Source organism: Syngnathus scovelli, chromosome 6, assembly GCF_024217435.2.
Source record: "Syngnathus scovelli strain Florida chromosome 6, RoL_Ssco_1.2, whole genome shotgun sequence".
In the NCBI taxonomy this organism is placed as follows: domain Eukaryota; kingdom Metazoa; phylum Chordata; class Actinopteri; order Syngnathiformes; family Syngnathidae; genus Syngnathus; species Syngnathus scovelli.
This window is the reverse complement of record NC_090852.1, coordinates 2,122,114-2,144,300: the sequence shown is the minus strand read 5'-3', so window position 1 is coordinate 2,144,300 and position 22,187 is coordinate 2,122,114. Positions and strand designations below refer to the sequence as shown.

General features: G+C 46.4%; 1 long non-coding RNA gene across 1 annotated transcript; it reads left to right on the top strand.

Moving 5' to 3' along the window:
• Positions 1-405: 405 nt before the first annotated feature.
• LOC137840392 (uncharacterized) lies at positions 406-1,230 on the top strand. Its single transcript, XR_011087012.1, has 2 exons — positions 406-550; positions 644-1,230. It is a non-coding gene; the product is annotated as an uncharacterized lncRNA (long non-coding RNA).
• Positions 1,231-22,187: the final 20,957 nt, after the last annotated feature.

Below are 22,187 nucleotides of genomic sequence, written 5' to 3'. Positions count from 1 at the left end.
TAACTGAAACAAACAACTGGCAAATTAATCCGAATTTTTTCTTTGTTTTTAAATTTGAAGAACTCAATCTCTCAGATTTAGCTTGCATTTAGAATTTTGCATAATCTTATAACACAACCAATCAATTATTCCTATTAAATGTAGCATTGCAAAATCTTAAATTCACAATTTAGCTTCTCCCAATTCCTGAAAGCATGTTCTGTTGTTTTGTTAACTCCGAATTTCTCATGAGGGCTTGACACTAACATGCACTAGTGTGGATTAGTTTCTGCTCGCAAACAGATTTCTCTCTTTTTCTTTCATTTTTATCTGTCAAAATTGTTTCTGTTCTGCGGTGTAAATTGGATAGACTACAGTCTAGCAAAAAAATTTTTATACTAAAACTTTAGCCAATGTTCATGTTGGAATAATTTTAAGTGAAGCTTTGGCCTGCCAGACCTGGAGGCCTCGCCTTTACGAGTTTATCTTTCCTTTTATCTAGGTTTTTCCTTTTTAGTGATAGGGATGTCTTTTGATCCCTGTCAGCCATTTGTATCCTTCCTGTCCTTATGTTGTCTGTGTGTTTTGGTTCCCGTAAGAGGCCTTCACTAACAATGAGCAAGGCTTATTTGCATAGGTGACATGTTCTTTGTTTGATTCACAGGAACTTCATTCCTTTTATATTTAGATGTAGGTTTGGTTCATAGATTGTAGTTTATCAGACCTATTCTTCTTTGTTAAGGGTTACATACAGTTAGAAGTAGTTGCATAAAAGTTATCCCATATTTACTCAATGTTTGTTTAAGGAACTGCATACCGGTTACCTCACATTTGTTTAATGTGTGTTGAAATGTTTAGGACAAGTTACTTATTATTATTATGTGTTAATTACCAAGTAGATAAAGTTAGCAAAGGTCTAGTTGCATTTGTTCCACAGCAAAGCGGCAATCAACGTACGTCAGGGTATTTGTTGACCTGAGGACAATTCAGCCAACTGTGAAGGAAGACAGCCGGGGACGGCCTCTGCGGGGGGTCACGAGCCAACAGCGGAGTGCTAATTCACACCACACTACATTCTTTTGCTAATCAGCGTTGCTGCAGACACAATCCCCCTCCCTTTAGTGTAGCAACGCCTCTGTAACCAGGGCAACCATAACATTAAAAAGAGGGGCACGTGGAGTAAGGACTCAGAACTGATGGAGGTTGTAACTGAGATTGCTTTCTCTATCGTTCTCCTCGCGAGTAAACCTGTTCTGGTTGTCTTCTCCTCTTCATTCCAGCGAGTGATTTAATGTCTAATCGTATTTAGACCCAACAGTTCATCATTTTAACATATACGCACACACATGCACAGCTCTCGCACGCAAAAGGTAGTTCCCAGCACCAATGATTCGTCACAGGCTGGCCATTTCCTGTGGTCGATCATGAGCTGGTCCCTCCCATACACACGAGGACAGCACATTCTAATTTTATTTATTTATCTTCTAGAAGCAAGTTGCATTTCTTTACCACTTGATTTGCATATTTTAACTTTAGTGTAACACAATTTGATCCCTATTCATTTGTAATTGGGCCTACAAACAGCATTGTCATACTTCTTGTGTGGACAGGGGCTCTAACAATCTAAAAAGATTTTTGATAACCTGACAATGACATGTTTTGCTGTCATATGGGAGAGGTTTCAGATCTTTTAAATTTCGATACATGATTTGCATAGGACCGGAAACTCCTCTTGCCCCTTGCTTGAGCCGCGGCTTGAGCTGCGGCCTTGCACCTGCTCACAGGGGCCTTATTGTCTCCTGGTCTGACAAACACTTGTGACCACATCAGTTTTCATCTTTCTAGCTTTTGTCTCTTGAGTTCGTTCTCATCTCTTTGTGAAGATTTCAACCACACTCTAGCACTTCTACCACTTCAGCATGTATTACATACAATTAAGAAATCTACTTGCCATGAACTTCTCGTTTTAAAGAAGAGCAGAGCAAGAGATTTACCGTTCTTATTTCCCATCTTAATTTTAGTAGTTTAAGGTTTTACAATTTTTTTCAATTTTTTCTTCTTTGAGGATCCTCAATGCAGGTTTAAATTGACCTTTCAACAAATTACTAGCCTGTTTTATTGCCATGGATCAACGCTAGAACTGCTTCTTAGTCAATTTATCCTACCAGTCACACACTCAATCACACAAACTCCAGCGCGTTTTTAGGCCTATCCAGGGATGGGTGTAAAACCCTCCCAAACAGCTTTGGAAAAACGGACAAAAAAAAAAAAATCTACGCCCTTCTTCAATTAAGAAAAAGAAGCTCTGTTTTTCTTAGCCCGTTTCTTCCACTGGGACTTGAACCCAAGCTGTTCTTTGGCTTGGAAAAACATACAAAGAAAAATCTACGCCCTTCTTTGATTAACAAAAAAGAAGCTCCGTGTTTCTTAGCACGTTCCTTCCACTGGGACTTTAACCCAAGCCAGATCCCTCAGCTCGGAAAAACAGACAAAGAAGAGTCTACACACTTCTTCGATGAACGAAAAAGAAGCTCTGCCTTTCTTAGCCTGTTTCTTCCACTGGGACTTGAACCCAAGCTGGCTCCCGTGCACCTCTACGTGTTACGCGTTTAACAACACAACTTCAGGCCTTTAACTGGTTCGTTGCACTGCCGGTTCCCGTCAATCCACCTCTGTCAGACGAAGGCAGACCTAAGATGCTGGCCCAGCGAAGAATTTCCTTCCCAGGTCTTTCTCCTCCAGGTCCTCTTAATGGACGCTGGCTTGTCGACAATGCAGCACGTCCTCCTTCGCCGGTCAGATGGTGGGTATGAGGATCCCGGGTTTCGGCACCAAAATGTTAGAGTTGTGCACACTCCAACTTATTTTGCAAGAACCAAACAGGAGACAAGTAAGTCCTCTTAAGCACCTGCAGGTGGAGAGTCCATTCGTCGCTGTCTGAACAGCGATGATCGAATGAAGTCTGACCCAGGCCTCTTGCAGGAGCATTTTTATTGAGAGAAACAGAGTGGGGGTTGAGAGTGGGCGTGAGAGCAAACAGGATGGGGCCGAAGGCCCTGGCCTGTTGATCAAAGCACAGCAGGGGGTCTTTCACGATGTTGTGTAAACAAAACAACTTTGATTGCTTCCTCTGCAGCTAGTCAATCAAGACAAAAGATCTTAGCACTCTGTTCTACTACTTTTGTTAAGACAGGACAGGCGAGGGTAATTATTACAGGTTACATTCCAACATAATCCTACGATAAAATATAAACCCTAACAATAAGCACAAGTACAGATTTGGACTCAATAGTGAAAATGCTGACCAACGAAGCTGGCATCGAGAGCGAGCTTGCAACTCCATTACCTGGAGAAGTGAAGGCAGTGCCTCGCTATTACGAGTGCATGCAGCACCTGGCGAGGATGAGAAGTATTTTGGAGAAAAAGACTAATCAACCGGTATTCTCCAGTGAAGAAGAAGAGGAAGTGCCTAACGAGGAAGAAGGATTGGGCACTAGCAGAGACACAGAGGAGGTGTGGGAGGCCAAGGACACCAGGCACGGAGGCGCCCTTGCACCGAAGCTTAATCCCCTCTTTAGAAAAGACCCCCTACCGTCTTTGCCGGAAGAATCAACCAAGAAAGTGATTGTGGTTAATGGCGTGCCGATGTGCCAGTTTGTCGGAGATATTTGGTCACTGACAGGAGACGCCCTCATTGTTTTCACCAACGACAAATTCCGTGCATGGAACCAGACCTTTGATTCACGGCTGTGATTGATGGCCGGTGAAAAATATATTGAGGACCTACAAGATGCAAGACGGCAGATGGAGCATGACCCGGAGGATCTTTCTTTCATCTTCACAAGTGGGGGAAGATCAAAATACCACATGATAATACATGCCGTCGTGCAGAAGTGGAGGGCAGACCTGGACCAGCAGGACTACCTGAAGATGAAAATTCTGGCGAAAGCGGTGGATGCTGTCATCGAGAGGGGAGCCAGAAGAATAGTTACGGAAGTGAATGGCGTTAGATCTGGACGGATGTCATGGAAAATTGCAGAAACGGCAATTGCAGGGGCTTATAAGCTGCAGATAGCCACCCCGATCAAAGCAGTGGAAGGGCTGGAGTTTGTGTTGGCAATATCAGCCTCTCAAAGAAGAGAAAGGGAATTAGTAGCCCTGGAAGCCACATATGACCAAGCGCTACAGGTGGCTCGGAAAGAGCAGAAAATGGAACAGCAAACACAACATAAGGTGACTCCTGCCCCATCCATCGGCCAAAACAATTCAAACAGAAGAGGAAAAAGGGGCAGCCTCAAGTTCTACTCCAGTATTGCAAGTGAGGACCGTACGGTCAAGGACACCATCCCCAACTACAGGGGATGAGGACGAAACCGTGGCCAACGAAATCAACACGGAGATAACTAAACCAGGGGGGCCGAATCCGGCACCAACCGAGGTCCCGGCTCCACCAAAGAAACCACCTCAGGAAAGAGGGAGAAGAATTGAAAAGGGGAGGAGAGTGGTTTTAAAATCAAACCGAGAAGTGGCAGGTACCTCTTTCCGAGCACGCCTGACGTCTACTCCCAAAAATAGACCCTCCACGGTTCAGGGCCCATGTCAACAAATAGAATCAAGGAACACCGAAGTTGGCGCCATTGAACATGCTCCTACATCCAACGAGGAAGGGGGTAACAATGACGGAGATAGGGAAGACAGGGAGGCGGCCACCTCAAGTGATGACGTGGTCTCCGAAGAGGAAAATCAGGCTTCGGTGATGTCGGCAGTGATCTCTCCTGATCCTAATGACCCCCCCACCGAGAGTTGTGCGAGGAGCAACCCGGAAAGGAATCAAGAAGCAACAGCCGGTGCTAAGCATCTTCCAGGTTTCGGAAAGGCTGGCAAGGGAGGTTCAATTAGGATGGGTTGAAACCAAGGATGGAAGAAAAACCTACATCCCAGAAGTCAGACAGAAAGAATATCCCTTCCCGCCGGCCTGGTGGGAAAAAATAGAAAGAAATATAGACATCCCGGTGAAACTAACTTACAGGGAGGTAATGAATGTGTTAAACACACCAGCCTACCACACCCTAGTAAGTTACACAGACTTGACAAAAGATTTTAGGGAAGGCTTTGTGACTGTAATGTATGACGTATTGTTGCGAAGGATGGAGCAGGGTGTGTATGATGCCACTCAAGCAGAACTGAGAGCGTGTGATGATTTGGACACACACACCGTTAATCCCACAATGTCCACACAAACCAACATAATTGGGAACTCCACCCAACAAGCTCAGCCGAGCACCACACAACTGGGAGCGACTTATCTGGATAATACAGGGATGCCTGAAAATAATCTGGAAAGAGAGACAAGAGCCTTTAAAACTCTAAAAGGAATGGTACTCGTAAAGTACGAAAAGGAAAGCGTCAAAGAATACTTATTGGCAACTTGGCCAGTAATCAAAGACGGTCCGGGCGGAGAGTTGTCAAAAAAGATGTGGCTGCAATATATTACAGCCGAGCCCATCGGAAGGGACGAGACAGCACAGGAAGCATACCAGAGGTGGGTGGATGATGAAGAAGATGACGAAGATGTGAATATAATTAGAGCTAAAGAAGCACTGAAACAGGGTCTCACCTTGCTGAATGTGTGGCATAAGTTGAAGCAAGTGGTAAGCCCAAACAGATACGTGCGAGTTTTGAGAGCAGTTACCGAGGACAAGGACACTGCTTTTGTGAAGCTGGGTGCGGAGGCAACTCTGGCACGAATCAAAGAATCCATAAAGAAATGGGACAGAGTAACAAAACACTACATGGAGAGACAAAAGCCGAATCCATCGGGCAGCACTCGCGCTCGCACGGAGGAGACACAAGCAGGGCGGAAACCACCACCACGGCCAACTTATGGGAAGGGGCAAAAATCTAATGATAATCAGAGACAAAACACCCAGGATAAGCCCAAACCACTATATAGTAAAGTGAATTCAACTGGTTATGTGGCAAAAGACGTGTATGACAAGATGTCACCAGAAGAAAGGAAGGCCCTGGCAGAGGCTCGCAAGGTTGCGGCCCCTGCTGGGCCCAGAAAATAAGTGAAGAAGAGGCGCGGGTCACCCTGACGGGCGTGTACAGAGAAGGAGACAATCTCTACGCTGATATCGAAGGAGCTCCCTATTTGGTGGATACCGGAGCTGAGGTGTCGATGACCCGCAAAGCCTTGAAAGTAATAGGACACCTAACTGTTATGTGGCAGATGGATCAGTGACCAGTATGCCGATTGGAGTTTGGAAAAGAATCGTTTGGGTCAAAGGGCCCCACAATTTACTGACATTAAGAGACGCAGAGGATCTGAAAAAAACAGCACATCAGCGTCAGCCAGTAAAAGCAAGATTGGAAAAAATCAAAGCAAAAACAGTCCGAGTGGGTCCAACAAAAACCATGCCACTCAATGAGTGGTACAAACCTGTGGATGTGGAGTCCGTCAAGATCCAATTGGTCCAAAACAGCGACCTGTCTCCAGATGGGAAGCAGAAACTGACCGCTATATTGGAGAAGGCAGCTGTGGCGCATTTCAAGAACGACTGTGGTGACCTTGGATCAAAATGCATCCACACAATTGAAGGAGGAGTGCATCCACCGGTAAGACAATATCCCTTGAATCCCGAGGCAGTGGCTGAAATGGAAACCATTGTGAAGGAACTTCTACAGCTTGGCATCATTCGGGAAGAACCAAGTCCACTGACCAACAGCCCAATTCAGGCAGTGAAAAAAAAAAGACGTCCGGGGGAGGATGGAGGCCAGTCATCAACTTTAAAGCTCTTGACCGCCGGACGGTGGCTAATCGAGCGAGCCTCATAAATCCCCAGGCATCCCTAAAGACGCTGAGAGTGAAAAAATACAAATCATGCATTGACTTAGCGAATGGGTTCTTTTCACTACGACTGGCCAAAACATCACAAGGAAAAACAGCATTCACACACAGGGGCAAATCGTACGTATGGCAAAGATTGTCACAAGGATACAAAAATTCCCCAAATGTGTTTCGATCAGCGGTCTTACAGGTTCTGAGTGGTTTGGATGTTACGATGCGCATTGATGATGTGTTTCTTTCAAATGAGGAAGAGGAGGAGCATTTGGACTTGCTGCAGAAAGTGGTGGAACGAGTCTCCGCTGCCGGTCTCAAGCTGAATCTCAAGAAATGCCAACTAGCCCGATTCCAAGTGGATTACTTGGGATTCCAAGTGACTGAGAACCTAGGCATCTCAGAAGGATTTCGACAAAAAATCGAACAGATCTCGCCTCCAAGATCAGAGACAGAGTTGCAGCGAATACTTGGACTGTGCAACTATGTGCGGGATCATGTTCCTCACTATCAGAAGCATCCAAGGCAGCTGCTTGAAGAAAACTCCGGAGGGCCAAAAACCAGCAAAGTGGCAGTGGTCAGACAGTGACAATCAGAACTTGAATAACTTGAAACAAGCCGTCTGAGAAGCCGTGCGGCTTGAGCCACGAAGATTGACAGTAAGACTGGTCGCGAAGGTGCATTGCGAAGAAAATGATGCAATGGTGTCGGTCAGCAACGAAGGTGCCGGTTTGGTGGGTTAGGGTTAGGTTTGGTGGCTTTGTGGACCTACACCCTCTCCAGCGTCAAGAAAAAATTCCCTCAGGAGGAGAAGGAACTTGCAGTGTTGGCAAAGTACTGGAGTAATTTGAAAGACCTGGCCCAAAGACAAGGTATCAAAGTCCAAACCGGAAGTAACGTGCATCGTTTTCTCAGGAAGTCTACAATCGAGAGCACTAAAGCGACCAACATCCGATGGGGCAGATGGGAAGACATCCTACTAGACCCCGACTTGGAAATTGGACCAACTACAACCTCCACAAAGAAGCCAATACTCAAAAAGAGTATGGACAAAGAGAAGCCCTATGAATGGACTCTTTACACCGGTTTGTCAAAAAAGGAAGGAGAGCAGAATGCCCACTGGGGTTTTATTCTGAAGCAAAATGGAGTGGAGTGTTGCCGCCGCAAAGGTAAGACACCCGGCAGCGCGCAAGCAGGAGAGGCCACGGCAGTGCTGGAAGGACTGTTAGAAGCGGAAAAAAATCACGCTGGACGCGTAAGGCTTATAACTGACAGTCATTATTGCGCGCAAGCTCTCAAATTCGATCTAGCCATTTAGGAAGAAAATGGCTTTGAGAGCGCGAAAGGAAAACTAGTGGCTCACTATGAAGTGTGGAAGAAAATAGCCGAGTTACGGCTAAATTTGTGTCTGGATGTGGTTCACCAGAGATCTCATGTGAAAGAAGGGGCTCATTGGAGAGGGAATAACGAAGTTGATCGATACGTCCAGGAAAGAAGAATAATAGTTGTAGGAGCAGAAAAATGGGACAAGACCCCTCGCGGAAAAGTGGTCCCAGATGACTGCGTGAGGCAAGTCGTGTCGGCAGTGCATGAAGCACTAGGCCACGCGGGTCCACTGCCTACGCGAAAAAAGTTAGAGAAGCTGGAACTCTGGGTCCCTGACCGAACGATTTGTGCGGTTCTGCGGATTTGTAATCCGTGCAACAAATACAACGCAGGGCGAAGAGGACGACGCACGGACGGATTGACGATCAGGAGTACTGTGCCGTGGGGCTCGGTTTGTATGGACGTAGCTGGCCCCATGGGAATAAGTGGCACAAAGGGTGAGAAATACCTTGTTGTGCTGGTCGGGCTGAAAGCAGTAAGAAAAGCCAATGCAAACAGTGTGATCAAGACGTTAGAAGACGGGTGCATGTGGCTAGGAATTCCAAAAGAGCTGAGAACAGACAATGGAACTCATTTCAAAAACGCCCAGGTGGACGAGTGGTGTCGTAGGTGGGGAATAGTCAGAGTCTATTCGCCCCCTTACACGCCACAAGCAAACGGGGTGGCAGAGAGAACCATTGGTCTAGTCAAAACCTGGTTGGGAAAAAATGCAAACGGGAGAGAGTGGAGTACTAAACTACTTGATTTGGTTGCAGACCTGAACGGGAGGAGTAGGAGCAGCCGGCCCTCCCCGTCCGAAGAACTCAACCAACGACTCTTTGTGTCACAGGAAGTGGGCAGAACCCAAGACGGCTCGTCCCAGAATAAAGAGAAGTGTCGGTTCAGCGTTGGACAGAAGGTGTGGATCAAGTCGAGGGACCTGAACAGCAACACGGCAGTGAAGGCCAAGTACGACTGCTCGGACATCGTTAGTGAAGTTTTGGATAAAAACACAGTACGACTGAAGAAGAAAGGCATCCAAGGTGTTGAACAGCTGAAGCCGTTATCGGCTGACCCAATTCAAGCCAAGAAGTAATTCAAAAAACATATGGCAACGGACTACAGAACAATCCCGGCCTTTGTGCGCATGGTCGCACACAAAGGTGCGGTCATCATAAGAAGGACACCGAATGGGATTCAGACCGGAAGGGCCCTAAATCTAGTGAGATTGGCCAAGCGGGGTTGCACACCCGGTGGACCAGAACATTTTCACTGGACATGGGTCGACGAAGCTTGTGTCATTTGTTTGACACCCAACCTGTTGCCTACTGTGTGGTCGGGAGTAGGCTTCATGATGCCACCTATACTGACCACCGATGTAAGGGACCTGGAATTTGCCCAGAGGAATGAGGGCAAGCTTCCAGTCAAAGTACTAGATGCCATGGTGTGCCACCGGTGTCGAATTACCATCTTGACAAGAATGGTGTTCTTTTCACAATGGGAGACCGGACCAACTACGGATGTACGGGCTCGACAAATTGCCTCGTGCACGTGTGTTTGGGACGGCGGTGAGCTGAAATATTGCCCCATGTGTTTAGATCGCATGGCAAGAGGAAAATTATTGAAAGTCGGAGAAGCAGAGGGATGGCAAATCACCAGGGCAATGACCCCCCTGGCGACCCTCTATCCAGTGTTGGGAGGAGCATCTTGGCCGGCATATGATAATAATCAGGCCATGAAGAACCTTTATGTGGCCTTGGGCCATTGTTGGCCCTGGCCAAGGCCAGACGGCCGGCCTGCCCCCGACAGTTATACAGAAAAGGCCAATGCAATGGCCTTGTTTGCTCGTGCGTCGGTCCTTCCGGTAGGGGGGAAAGCAGCCGTGGGAGACCTGCTTGAGGGACCTTGGAGGCCCATGACTTGGGCTCGGGCTATAGCCCAGTTGGTGGCGTACAAGGACGCACCATTGGTCAAAGTGGCGGCAGCCCCTACAGAAACAAGCCCGACCGTGAGCAACATGTACTGCTACCGAAGTATTTTGGACATGAGTAACAAAGACTTCCAGTATGTGACAAAAAATGGAATATACTGTTTTGCCCCTGGAAATAAGGTCGGATCAGTCCTTTTGGTGAATGAGGGTGAAGCAGCACTGGTAGGGATTACAGTGAAGATGGCAATCATTCCCTACAAAGGAATATATTCACTGGGAGTCAAATTGGAGGCCAAAAGGCTTAGCCAATTTGTAGCCATAAGAAACACCGGGTCCCAGGTACGGGCTATTCTTAGTGAACAAATACGAGCAAGAAAGGAGCAAGCCACAGTAGCGGCGATGGAACCTCAAGAGAAGGCCAAGAGACAGATGACCTTGACCAGTCGGAAGCAAGAAAATGGGAAAAAGGTCCCAGCCAGGAGTTGGCACAGAAATGTCCAGCTGTAGGGAGCCTGCTCCGGTCATTGTTGACGGAGGGGAACGACGTTGGAAAACGCGGCACGGGAGTGATAGATTTAACCACTTCTCTGCCGCCAGAAGCAGGAGTCCAAGTGGAAAGTTTAACCACTTCTTTCCGCACAGAAACAGGAGTCCAAGTGGAAAGGTGAACCACTTCTTTCCGCACAGAAACAGGAGTCCAGGTGGAAAATCTAATCCACCTCTCTCCCCCCAGAAGCAGGAGTCCAGGAGGAAAATCTAACCACCTCTCTCCCCCCAGAAGCAGGAGTCCAAAAGGGAAATCTATCTACGATGGAACAAAGCTCTTCAATCAAACCTGTTGGGCAGTGGATTTTGGAAGCGTCACCGTGAAATGGAATGAATCCACAGCACCGGACATCTCTACCAGACAATATTGGACATCGGTGCTGCGACGACGAGAAAGGATGACCGCTTTGCCATTGGAACCAGGGGCAATTTCGCGCCCAGGGGATGAGGAGGAAAGACGGTATAAGACAAAAAGGGAAATAGTGAGTGAAGTAACTCACTTTCCCGATCATTTAGGTCACGTAAATTGGACAAGGCAAATAATGAGTGACATCAGTGCTTGTGATATGAGGTATTTCAAAACGCCAGAAAATTTTGCTAACCTAACGATAAGTTTGATTTGCAAGTACAAACGTGAGGAAAAAAATGTTAAGAGAAATTGGATTTTGAAAGAAGGCGAAGAGCACGCGGAGTGGTACAGTAATGCTTCGTGTTAGAGATTTGCTCATTCCAACTTATTTTGCAAGAACCACACGGGAGACAAGTAAGTCCTTTTGGACACCTGCAGGTGGAGAGTCTATTCGTCGCTGTGCGTGCAGCGATGATCGAATGGAGGTCTGACTCAGGCCTCTTGCAGGAGCATTTTTATTGAGAGAAACAGAGTGGGGGTGAGAGTGGACAGGTTTGGTGAACCCCCGGCCTCTGGTAAGATCAGAGCAGGGGGTGTTTTACGATGTTGTGGGAACCAGAACAACTTTGATTGCTTCCTCTGCAGCTGGTCACTCAAGCAGAGGAAGCAACCACTTTACTTTACTACGTTGTGAGAGCAAGACAAGATTGGTTAATCATTATAGTCTACATTCCAACATAATCCTATGATAAAGATAACCTGGAAAACCCTAACACTTCGTGTGTCCCATTGCCCGAATCTAAAGGAGGGTATTGGGAGAAGGGTGGTAGAAGGCCGGATGAATTTTCATTCCCGGCCCCAATGAAGAACTCCACGTGCCGTGTCACTTATCCCGGATGGGAGCCGTGCTGGAGTTGTTTGGATTTGGTTTGTGAAACTGCGCAGGATTATTCAAGTAAGCGTCGCCTTAACCGGGTGCCAAGAAGCCTGCCCGACAGCCAAGAATCAGTATTTTGGGACTGTCAGAGAGTTTTTAGTAGGCTAAATGCGTGTTACTTTAACGTGGGACAATTTTGTGAAAATAATTATCATGTGATAATGTGGGCATATAAATTCCAAAAGATGAAGACCCCTGTCGCAGTTTCGACAAGGGGGGGGAGGAAGTTCAACCCAAATAAGGAACCAGTAGATTTTGAATTCTGGTTGAATAGTTCATTGCCATGGCTGTGGCAGGTTGAAAGACGAATTGCTGTGCCCAGCAGTTACCAGGGTAGACACCGGTTGTACCCGGCAGCAAGACACTTATGGGTTCAACGGTTACCCACTCCTGCCGATCTATTGACGGTAACGCCGGGGGAATTTGACAAAATTAACCAATGTGTAGTGGGGAAAATTTATGCTGGATTGCATGGAAGGGATTGGACAGTTGGAAAGTCGCCAAGATGTGACCTGGATGAGATCAAGCAATCCTTCTTGGGCACCAGGTGGGTTCACAACTGTGCCAGTCTCTTAGTAAACAAAAGAGTGAAAGGAGTTTTACAGGCATGGTCTGAAGTAAACGTTCGAGACCCCGCCAAGACATGGTGGGGATTTAACGGGTATGAGATGAAGCAATGGGTTATACCAGGGGTGGGCAAACTTTTTGACTTGCGGGCCGAATTGGGTTCTAAATTTTGACCGGGGGGCCGAACCAGATGGATGTAGTGTTTGTGTGAAGTAACATAAACGACCTGTAAAGGTCATTGCATAAAAGGTTTTGGCCTTTAGTAGGTAGTAAAGCATGGATATTCCCAAAAAGTTTTTTGAAAACAAATGCATTTATTAACAGCATTTAAAAAAAAAAACATCCCTAAAAAACTGCTATCAGTGATTCTCATAAAATATGACACTGTTATTATGAATAACAGTCTCCATCACTTCAGTGCCTGCAGGTCAGATTAATGAAAGATGTATGTTTATCTTATGAGATCACATCAAACGGCAAACATTCTGACCAAATATATCATCTTGAAGAATCGGTGAAAGCATACATCCAAATAAAGTAATCAAAACGGCAACACGGTGAGGGGTATCTGAAAATCAGAGCAGAGTTTTAACTCACAAACACCTGGTAACAGAAGTGAGGAAACGGAAAACACTTCCTTAAAGTAAGCCTTAAGAACTTTAAAGGTTAAGATTAGTCACAAACAGGTGGTGCATCAATGTCCTTGAGCATCCTGCATTGTTTGAAAATGAGAATGGTCGCTAGTTTCAATCCCTGCTATTTGTACAGATCATATTCAAAATGCATTTTTTTACAACAAACTTGAAAGCCTCCCCTTCATTTTCAGTTTTCATTTGATGTTGATGTTCATGTGGCTGAACGTCACGTCGCGTACGTTGAGCCAAATTGGCCACTCTTTTTAAACACTCGGCACTCAGTGTCCACCTTGCTTTTCCTTGGGCGACTCAGTTTAATGGAAGGATTCCAGGGGAAGGTTTGTGGGTGGCTTTAGCGTAAAACTGTATCCGAAAACTCGGCGCGCAAATTACAAGAATGCTGTCGTCACAGCCCACGCTCTAAATTCGGCACTGCTACAAATAGAGCGCGAGTGCGCCATTTCCGTACTACTGTGTACGTACACGCACTTGTGAGCGTGCACCGAGCTTTCTGACACGGCTTCCGGTAGTAAATGCGCAGGCGAGTGGTTCCCCATCTACTGGGGAAAAGCAGTCATTGCAGGCAAAATGACCGAAAAAAAAAAAGTTTAATAATACAATTCATTTAGGGTTGACGGGCCGGATTAAACGATCCGGCCCGCGGGCCGTAGTTTGCCCATACCTGCTCTAACCGCAACCCAGGGAGCAGATTGTGCTTTATTTGTGGAACTTGTATTTACTTTGCAGGTTGTCAACTGCAGTCTTGGAGAATTTTGTGTTATGTCTGTGAAAATGCATTAACAACTAACCCCTTACTTTTCATAATGAGTTTGTAAATGTGATCGTTTTCAGGACAGGCTCGGCAGGCTCCAGTTTTCAATTTGATACGTTTGACATGTGTCCGTTTGTGGATCTTTTGTGTATCATTGTGAATTTTACTTTTACTTTTTGGTATTATGGATGTTTATTGTGAGGAGAGCTGCATGCACAGCAACAAGAGGGTGATGGCTTTTGTTCATACAGCCATGTGAGAGGCTGCCAGTCGAGTTTCAGGGACTGAGAATTCCAGGCCAGGATGGCATCTGGAGGTACACCGAAGTCCAGCTGGCGATGGGTATGTTACCATGGACATTGTTATTTTTACTTTTTATCCATAGTGACACGTTTTTTAGAATGTGTCAAAAGGGGAAAAAAAACAAACAAACAAAAAAAAAAAAAGTGGGAATTGTGAGATTTCAAGTGTTTTCAGATTTGATGGTTTCTAAGTCTTCAACATGCTGGACGGAGGAGGAGAAGCAGCTCGGCAGAAATGAAGTGAATGGGAGACAACATCGTGAAATGGAGCCAAAGCGTGGTAACAAGGGGGAAGAGTTTTAAAATAGCTTTCAATAAATGATAGACCTTCACAAGGTAAGATCAAATGGGTGGGAGAATATTAAATGCAAAAAACTGGAGCAATAACATACAGACAAGAAACAAATTGGGAACAGGTGGATAATTTAAAGTGGCTTTTGAAGGTTAAAATTTGAATAACACATTCATTTGCACGATAAACAATGGAAGGGATTGATAAATTGAACAAATTTAAGAAGACTGCAGGAGTATTATGTTGAAAATAATTGATCATTTAAACAGTGGTGTGATTGGGACATGAGACAAAGAGAAAAGAATGAACATACAAACAAATAAATTCAACAATTTTTTTCCCTATAAAATGGTGGTTTGGGATTGAAGTACATAGTCGCTTCGGAGGAGGAAAAGCATGATTCAAGATACGTGATTAATCAAGGATTAAATGCTAGTAAAACAACGGATTGAATAAATTACAATGACTATGCTTTGAGAAGGCTATCCCCTATACAAAGGTAAAACTGATATGGACATTCACATATTTCATTAGAGCTTAAACTGCTTGTAATACTATTACAAATTAGTTAACACTTGTGATTGATTGATTGATTGATTGATTGATTGATTGATTGGTTGATTGATTGATTGATTGATTGATTGATTGATTGATTGATTGATTGATTGATTGATTGATTGATTGATTGATTGAGTGCCAGAATGACCGAGACCATGTGACTGAGTGACCCAATGGGCGATCTTCGATGTCTGTCCGTCTATATGTACGTATATATGTATGTATGTATTTCGTATTTGTTCATGTATTTGTCTCTTGCATTTTTTCTTCCTCGTCTTTCGGCTGCTCCTGTTAGGGGCTGCAACAACAGAGCAATCGTTTCCAAATCTTTCTGTCCTGTCACACCAGCCAACAAATGTCTTCCCGCACCACTTCTATAAAATTTGAATGCAACATCTTCATCCCTGCCACACTCTCCATTATTTTGGCCAGTTGAGATTTCCATGCCCCTCTCCTAACATTTTTTCCCGTAACTCCATGCTGTGATTGATCAAAATAACACACCTCTGTAGCTACTGAAGTTCTGCGCATTGCTGTGGTCTGAAATGAAAAATAGGAACCAGCACCTTTCCTCAGGAATCTTCTCACTTTTTAAGGAATCTCCCCTGCCATCTCTCCTTGAAAGTTCCATGATGCCACTGGAATGTCATCTGGGCCAATTGCCTTTCCACTCTCCATCTTGACAAATGTCTGGGTATGAATTTGATCTATGCTTATTTTTCTCGCTCATTGGCGGCCCCACGGAGGGACTTGAAGCGGCGCCACAGAGGGACATGGTGTGCCAACAGACCCTGGTGGTATGAGGGAGTGAAGGAATGGGGTCGAAATACAAAAAGTCCTGCCTAGCTACAAAAACAGATATGCTCAAACCTCATTGAATAAAGTACATATGCAGACAAGTATATTCACATATTAAATCAATAAAAGAAACATTTTAAGCATATAATTATACCGGCACACCAAACCAATTAAGAAGACATAAATAGATATTTTTATATATGGTGATGACATAGGTTTTTATAACTTCATGATCTGATATGTATTTTCATGCAATTTTAAATAACAAATGTTTGTTGATATATTGCCTGAATAGCACAACGACCCTTAAGGAACTGTTTAATTCATGCCTGATGTTATTCTAATTCACGGACACGGCCCAAGGTGTCTAAGAATGTTTTGTACTTGATTATATCTTATGTTTTGATTAATGCTTGATGTGACGTCGTATTTTGCCTAATGCTAGACACCAGCCTTGGATTACTATTGAATGTTCTGGACAGAAGGAAAGTATTTTGACTAACAATGAAAAGATATGGTTGGAAGCATGATTAAACGAAGAATGTGACAAAGTTAGCAAATACATGGAGTGTCAAAAGAACAAACAAACAAATACATGGTAAGTGGTGAGTAAGAATTTTGCATAGTCAGGGAACATTAACGAATTGGTGATGTCACACACAAAACTTCAGATAAGTCCGTACAGAATGACAAAAGTGGAAGGATGATGAATGGACGAGGTGCGACAGTGTATGTGCAAGAATGGAGGAGAATGTTTACAGGAAGGTCACTTAGAGATAAAACCAGCAGGTGCCAGAGGGAGACAGCCAAGAACCCGGCCAAAGATGATCGCCAAGGCCGAAAGACGAAAAGGAAAACAACAGCCCCCACACACATCGAATCGCCCATAATCAGCACCCCTCTCACCGAACCAGCATCCACTCCCATGGAATCAACTCTCCTGCGAACTAGCCCCACCCCAAAGACTCATCACCCATCAAACTCGGCCCACACCGACATGTGCAACTGAATATAAGGTGACCAAAGAACCTTGAACGTTGCCCTTTCTGAATGGAGACTTTCTGCTCTTGAGCATGGTCGCACGAAAAGCCCAGCGCTGTATTGTACTTTCCTGAAAACAGAGCTTTCTTAACAAGAATTGTGATTGAACTCAACCAACCTGTGTAAGTCTAAATTTTGTTTCGGTGTCTTAGCCTTTTCCTAAAACTGAAGAAATAAAACGAGCACACAGTGAGTAAATTGGGTAACAGGTGATTGGCTATGGCTTTTGCCGTGAGACGCGGATTGCGCGCTTCCCAAATTGTGGACCAAATCCAACAGATCTCCTGATCAAATGGCTTGGCAAAGAGTCATCCGATCAAGCGCGCAGGCTCAAAGCGGCCTACATCCGAGACCCCCCAGGTCCCCTGAGAGCCATCTGGTAGCGCATTGAAGACTGCTCCAGCACCCCTGAAGCAATCAAAGGGGCGCTGTTTGCCAGGTCAGAAAGCTTCCCGAAGGTCACCAACAAAGAGCTAGCAGAGCTACGTGACTTAGCCGACCTGGTACAAGAACTGTATGCAGCAAAGCAGGATGGATTTCTTCCAGGACTAGGCTACCTAGACATTTCTAGGGGAGTATCCCCAATCGTCAAAAAGCTTCCGTACAATCTACAAGAGAAGTGGATGTCCTACGGCTCTCAGATAAAACAACAACAGGTGTACACCCCCCCATTCAGTGTGTTTGTTAACTTCGTCCAGGACCAAGCCAAAGCAAGAGACGATCCCATCTTCAGAGTCAACATGCCACCTGCGCCTGCCACAACCAGAGACAGTCACAGAAGTTTCCAGAGTGAATCCAACCAGCCTGTTATAGTCCACGGTTGCGCGCTCGGCGGTGCGCTGCAGTTGCGCGATCGGACAAAATTAAGCTCCCTGCGCACTTAGGTTCACTTAAAATTTGGAAAGTACATCAGGACTTTAAAAATATTTTCTAAATTTCAGCGACGACTCTGTCACAATAATGCGACCAGCACGGTGCAGTTGCGCGGTCGGCGACGCGCTACGGTTGCGTGTTCGGCGGTGTGCTGCAGATGCGCGATCGGACAAAAATACGCAAATAAAAAAATCCTTAAAAAAGGCGTTTTTTTTAGTCATGGAACGGATTAAATTTATTTTCCATTATTTGTAAAGGGAAAAAAAGATTCGGAATTCAACAGATTCGCTTCTTGAACAGCCTTCTGGAACGGATTGTGGTCGAAAACCGAGGTCTGACTGTATATACGTATATATACTATATATTCATCCATTATCTGTACCACTTGTCTTCACGGGAGTCGCGGACATGCTGGAGCCTATCCCAGCAGTCATTGGACAGTAGACGGGGGGGACTGAACTGGTTGCCAGCCAATCACAGGGCACACAGAGACGAACAACCATTCGCGCTCGCACTCACACCTAGGGACAATTTGGAGTGCTCAATCCGCCTACCAAGAGTGTTTTTGGGATGTGGGAGGAAACCGGAGTGCCCGGAGAAAACCCACGCGGGCCCGGGGAATACATGCAAATTCCACACAGGGAGGGCCGGAGATGGAATCGAACCCGCACCCTTCTAACTGTGAGGCGGTCGTGCTAACCAGTGCGTCACCAAGCCGCCGTATACAGGACTGTCTCAGAAAATCAGAATATTGTAATAAAGTCCTTTATTTTCTGTAATGCAATTAAAAAAATCAAAAATGTCATACATTCTGGAATCATTACAATCCATCCATCCATCCATCCATCCATCCATCCATCTTCTTCCGCTTATCCGGATAAGCGGAAGAAGATGGATGGTCGGGTCGCAGGGGCAGCAGCTTTAGGAGGGCCTCCCAGACTTCCCTCTCCCCAGCCACTTCATCCAGCTCATCCCGGGGGATCCTAAGGCGTTCCCAGGCCAGCTGAGAGACATAGTCTATCCAGCGCATCCTGGGTTGTCCCTGGGGTCTCCTAACGGTAGGACATGCCCTGAACACCTCTCCAGGGAGGCGTCCAGGAGGCATCCTGATGAGATGCCCGAGCCACCTCATCTGGCTCCTTTCAACGTGGAGGAGCAGCGGCTCTACTCCGAATCTCTCCTTGATGACCGAGCTTCTCACCTTATCTCAAAGGGAGAACCCGGAAACCCTGCGGGGGAAACTCATTTTGGCCGCTTGTATCCTGGATCTCGTTCTTTCGGTCACGACCCATAGCTCGTGACCATAGGAGCATAGATCGACCGGTAAATTGAGAGCTTTGCCTTTTGGCTCAGCTCTCTCTTCACCACGACGGACCGGTACAGAGTCCGCATTACTGCCGACGCTGCACCGATCCGCCTGTCGATCTTGCGCTCCATCCTGCCCTCACTCGTGAACAAGACCCCAAGATAATTGAACTCCTCCACTTGGGGCAGGATCTCATCCCCGATCCGGAGAGGGCATTTTCCGACCGAGGACCATGGACTCGGATTTGGAGGTGCTGACCTTCATCCCGACCGCTTCACACTCGGCTGCGAACCGCTCCAGTGAGAGCTGGAGATCACGGCCTGAAGAAGCCAACAGCACCACGTCATCTGCAAAAACCAGAGACGCGATGCTGAGGTCCCCAAACCGGACCCCCTCAACACCTCGGCTGCGCCTAGAAAGTCTGTCCATAAAAATTATCAACAGAATCGGTGACAAAGGGCAGCCTTGGCGGAGTCCAACCCTCACTGGGAACAAATCGGACTTACTGCCGGAAATGAGGACCAAACTCTGGCATCAGTGATACAAGGACTGAACTGCCCTTATCAGTTAGCTCGGCACCTCGTACTCCCGAAGCACCTTCCACAGAACCTCCCGAGGGACACGGTCGAACGCCTTCTCCAAGTCTACAAAACACATGTGGAGTGGTTGGGCGAACTCCCATGCACCCTCGAGGATCCTGCCGAGGGTGTAGAGCTGGTCCACTGTTCCACGGCCAGGACGAAAGCCACACTGCTCCTCCTGAATCCGAGGTTCGACCTCCCGACGGACCCTCCTCTCCAGCAAACCTGAATAAACCTTACCAGGGAGACTGAGGAGTGTGATTCCCCTGTAATTGGAACACACCCTCCGGTCCCCCTTCTTAAAGAGGGGAACCACCACCCCAGTTTGCCAATCCTTTTCTGCCTCACACACCAGCTTGGGCTCCTTTCCAACCAGAGAGGTGACATTCCATGTCCCTAGAGCCAGCCTCTGCAGCCGGGGATCGGACCGCCAAGGTCCCCGCCTTTGGCCGCTGCCCAGCTCACTTTGCACCCGACCCCTTTGGCTTCTCCCACAGGTGGTGAGCCCATGGGAAGTGGGATCCACGTTTTCTTTTCGGGCTATGCCCGGCCGGACCCCGTGGATTCATTACAACTTAACTGAAATATTGCAAGCCTTTTATTATTTTAATATTGCTGATTTGGCATACAGCGTAAGAAAACTCAAATATTCTATCTCAAAATATTAGAATATCATGAAAAAGTAAACCAGTAGGGTATTCAACTAATCACTTGAATCGTCTAATTAACTCGAAACACCTACAAGGGTTTCCTGAGCCTTGAAAAACACACAGCTTGGTTCAGTACACTAAATCACAAGTATGGGGAAGACTGCTGATCTGACTGCTGCTCAGAGGACCATCATTAACACCCTCCATCAGGATGGTAAGACACAAAAATACATTTTTCAAAGAGCAAGCTGTTCACAGAGAGCAGTTTCAAAGCACATCCACAAAAAGCCTGTTGGAAGGGGGAAATGTGGCAGGAAACGCTGCACAACCAAGAGAGAGCCTTAACAGCATTGTGAAGAAGAGTAGCTTCCAGTATTTGGGGGAGCTTCAAAGACAGTGGACTGAAGCTGGAGTCCAGGTACCAAAAGCCACTGTTCACAGACATGTCCGGGAAATGGCCGACAATAGCCGTATTCCCATGGTCAAACCACTTCTGAAGAGTCTGACTTGGGCTATGGAAAAGAAGCACTGGACAGTTGCAGAGTGGTCTAAAGTCCTCTTTTCAAACGAAAGCAAGTTTTGTATTTCCTTTGGAAGTCAAGGCGCCAGAGTCTGGAGAAAGACTGGAGAGGAGTAAAATCCAAGTTGCTTGAAATCCAGTGTGAAGTTCCCACAGTCAGCGATGGTTTGGGGAGCCATGTCAGTTGCTGGTGTTGGTCCACTGTGTTTCATCAAGTCCAGAGTAAATGCAGCTGCGTGCCAAGAGATTTTAGAGCACTACATGCTTCCGTCTGCTGAAAAGCTCTATGGAGATGATGATTTTCATTTTCCAGCATGATCCGGCACCTGCCCACAGTGCCAAAACCACCAGTAAATGGTGTACTGACCATGGCATTACTGTCCTCGATTGGCCTGCCAATTTCCCTGACCTGAACCCCATAGATAATTTGTGGGGTATTGTGAAGAAGAAGCTGAAAGACACCAGACCCAACAATGCAAATGAGCTAAAGCATCCTGGGGATCCATAACACCTCAGCAATGCCACAGGCTGATTGCCTCCATGCCAAGCCGCATTGATGCAGTAATCCGTACATTGTTGACTTCCGGAAGGGTCACACAACACACCTGCCGCTGATCATCGACGGTGCTGTGGTGGAGAGGGTGAGCTGCACCAAGTTCCTGGGGGTGCACATCAGTGAGGACCTCTCCTGGTCCGCAAACACCTCGTCACTGGCAAAGAAAGCTCAGCGCCGCCTGTACTTCCTGCGGAAGCTCAGGCGTGCATGTGCTCCTCAGGCAGTCCTGTCTACATTCTACCATGGCACCATTGAGAGCGTCCTCACCAGTTGCATCGCTGTCTGGGGTGGTAATTGCACTGAACAGAACTTGAAGGCCCTGCAAGCGCATTGTGAATACGGCTGGTAAGATTATTGGTGCTTCGCTCCCCTCCCTGAAGGACATTTACACCTCCCATCTCACCCGCAAGGCAACCTCGATTGCCAGAGATGTGAGTCACCCGGCTCACTCTTTGTTTGACCTTCTGCCCTCTGGGAAGAGGTACAGGAGCCTGCGCTCCCGCACCACCAGACTCGCCAACAGCTTCTTTCTCCAGGCTGTTAGGGCCCTGAACTCGCTACCCCCTTCTGCGTAGCGTGCGGCACTGTTGCGCTATTTTCGGGAATGTCTGCTGTACGCGCACTTGCTCCTTTTTTTCTGCTCCTCTTATTTATTTATTTATTTATTGTTGTGTTATTTATTCAGCACGCTTTTGTTATACTTGTTTACTTGTTTGTCTGTTGTGAGCCATGTCTTGTCACCGTGGGATAGGGGGGAACGAAATTTCGGTTTCTTTGTGTGTCTTTGGC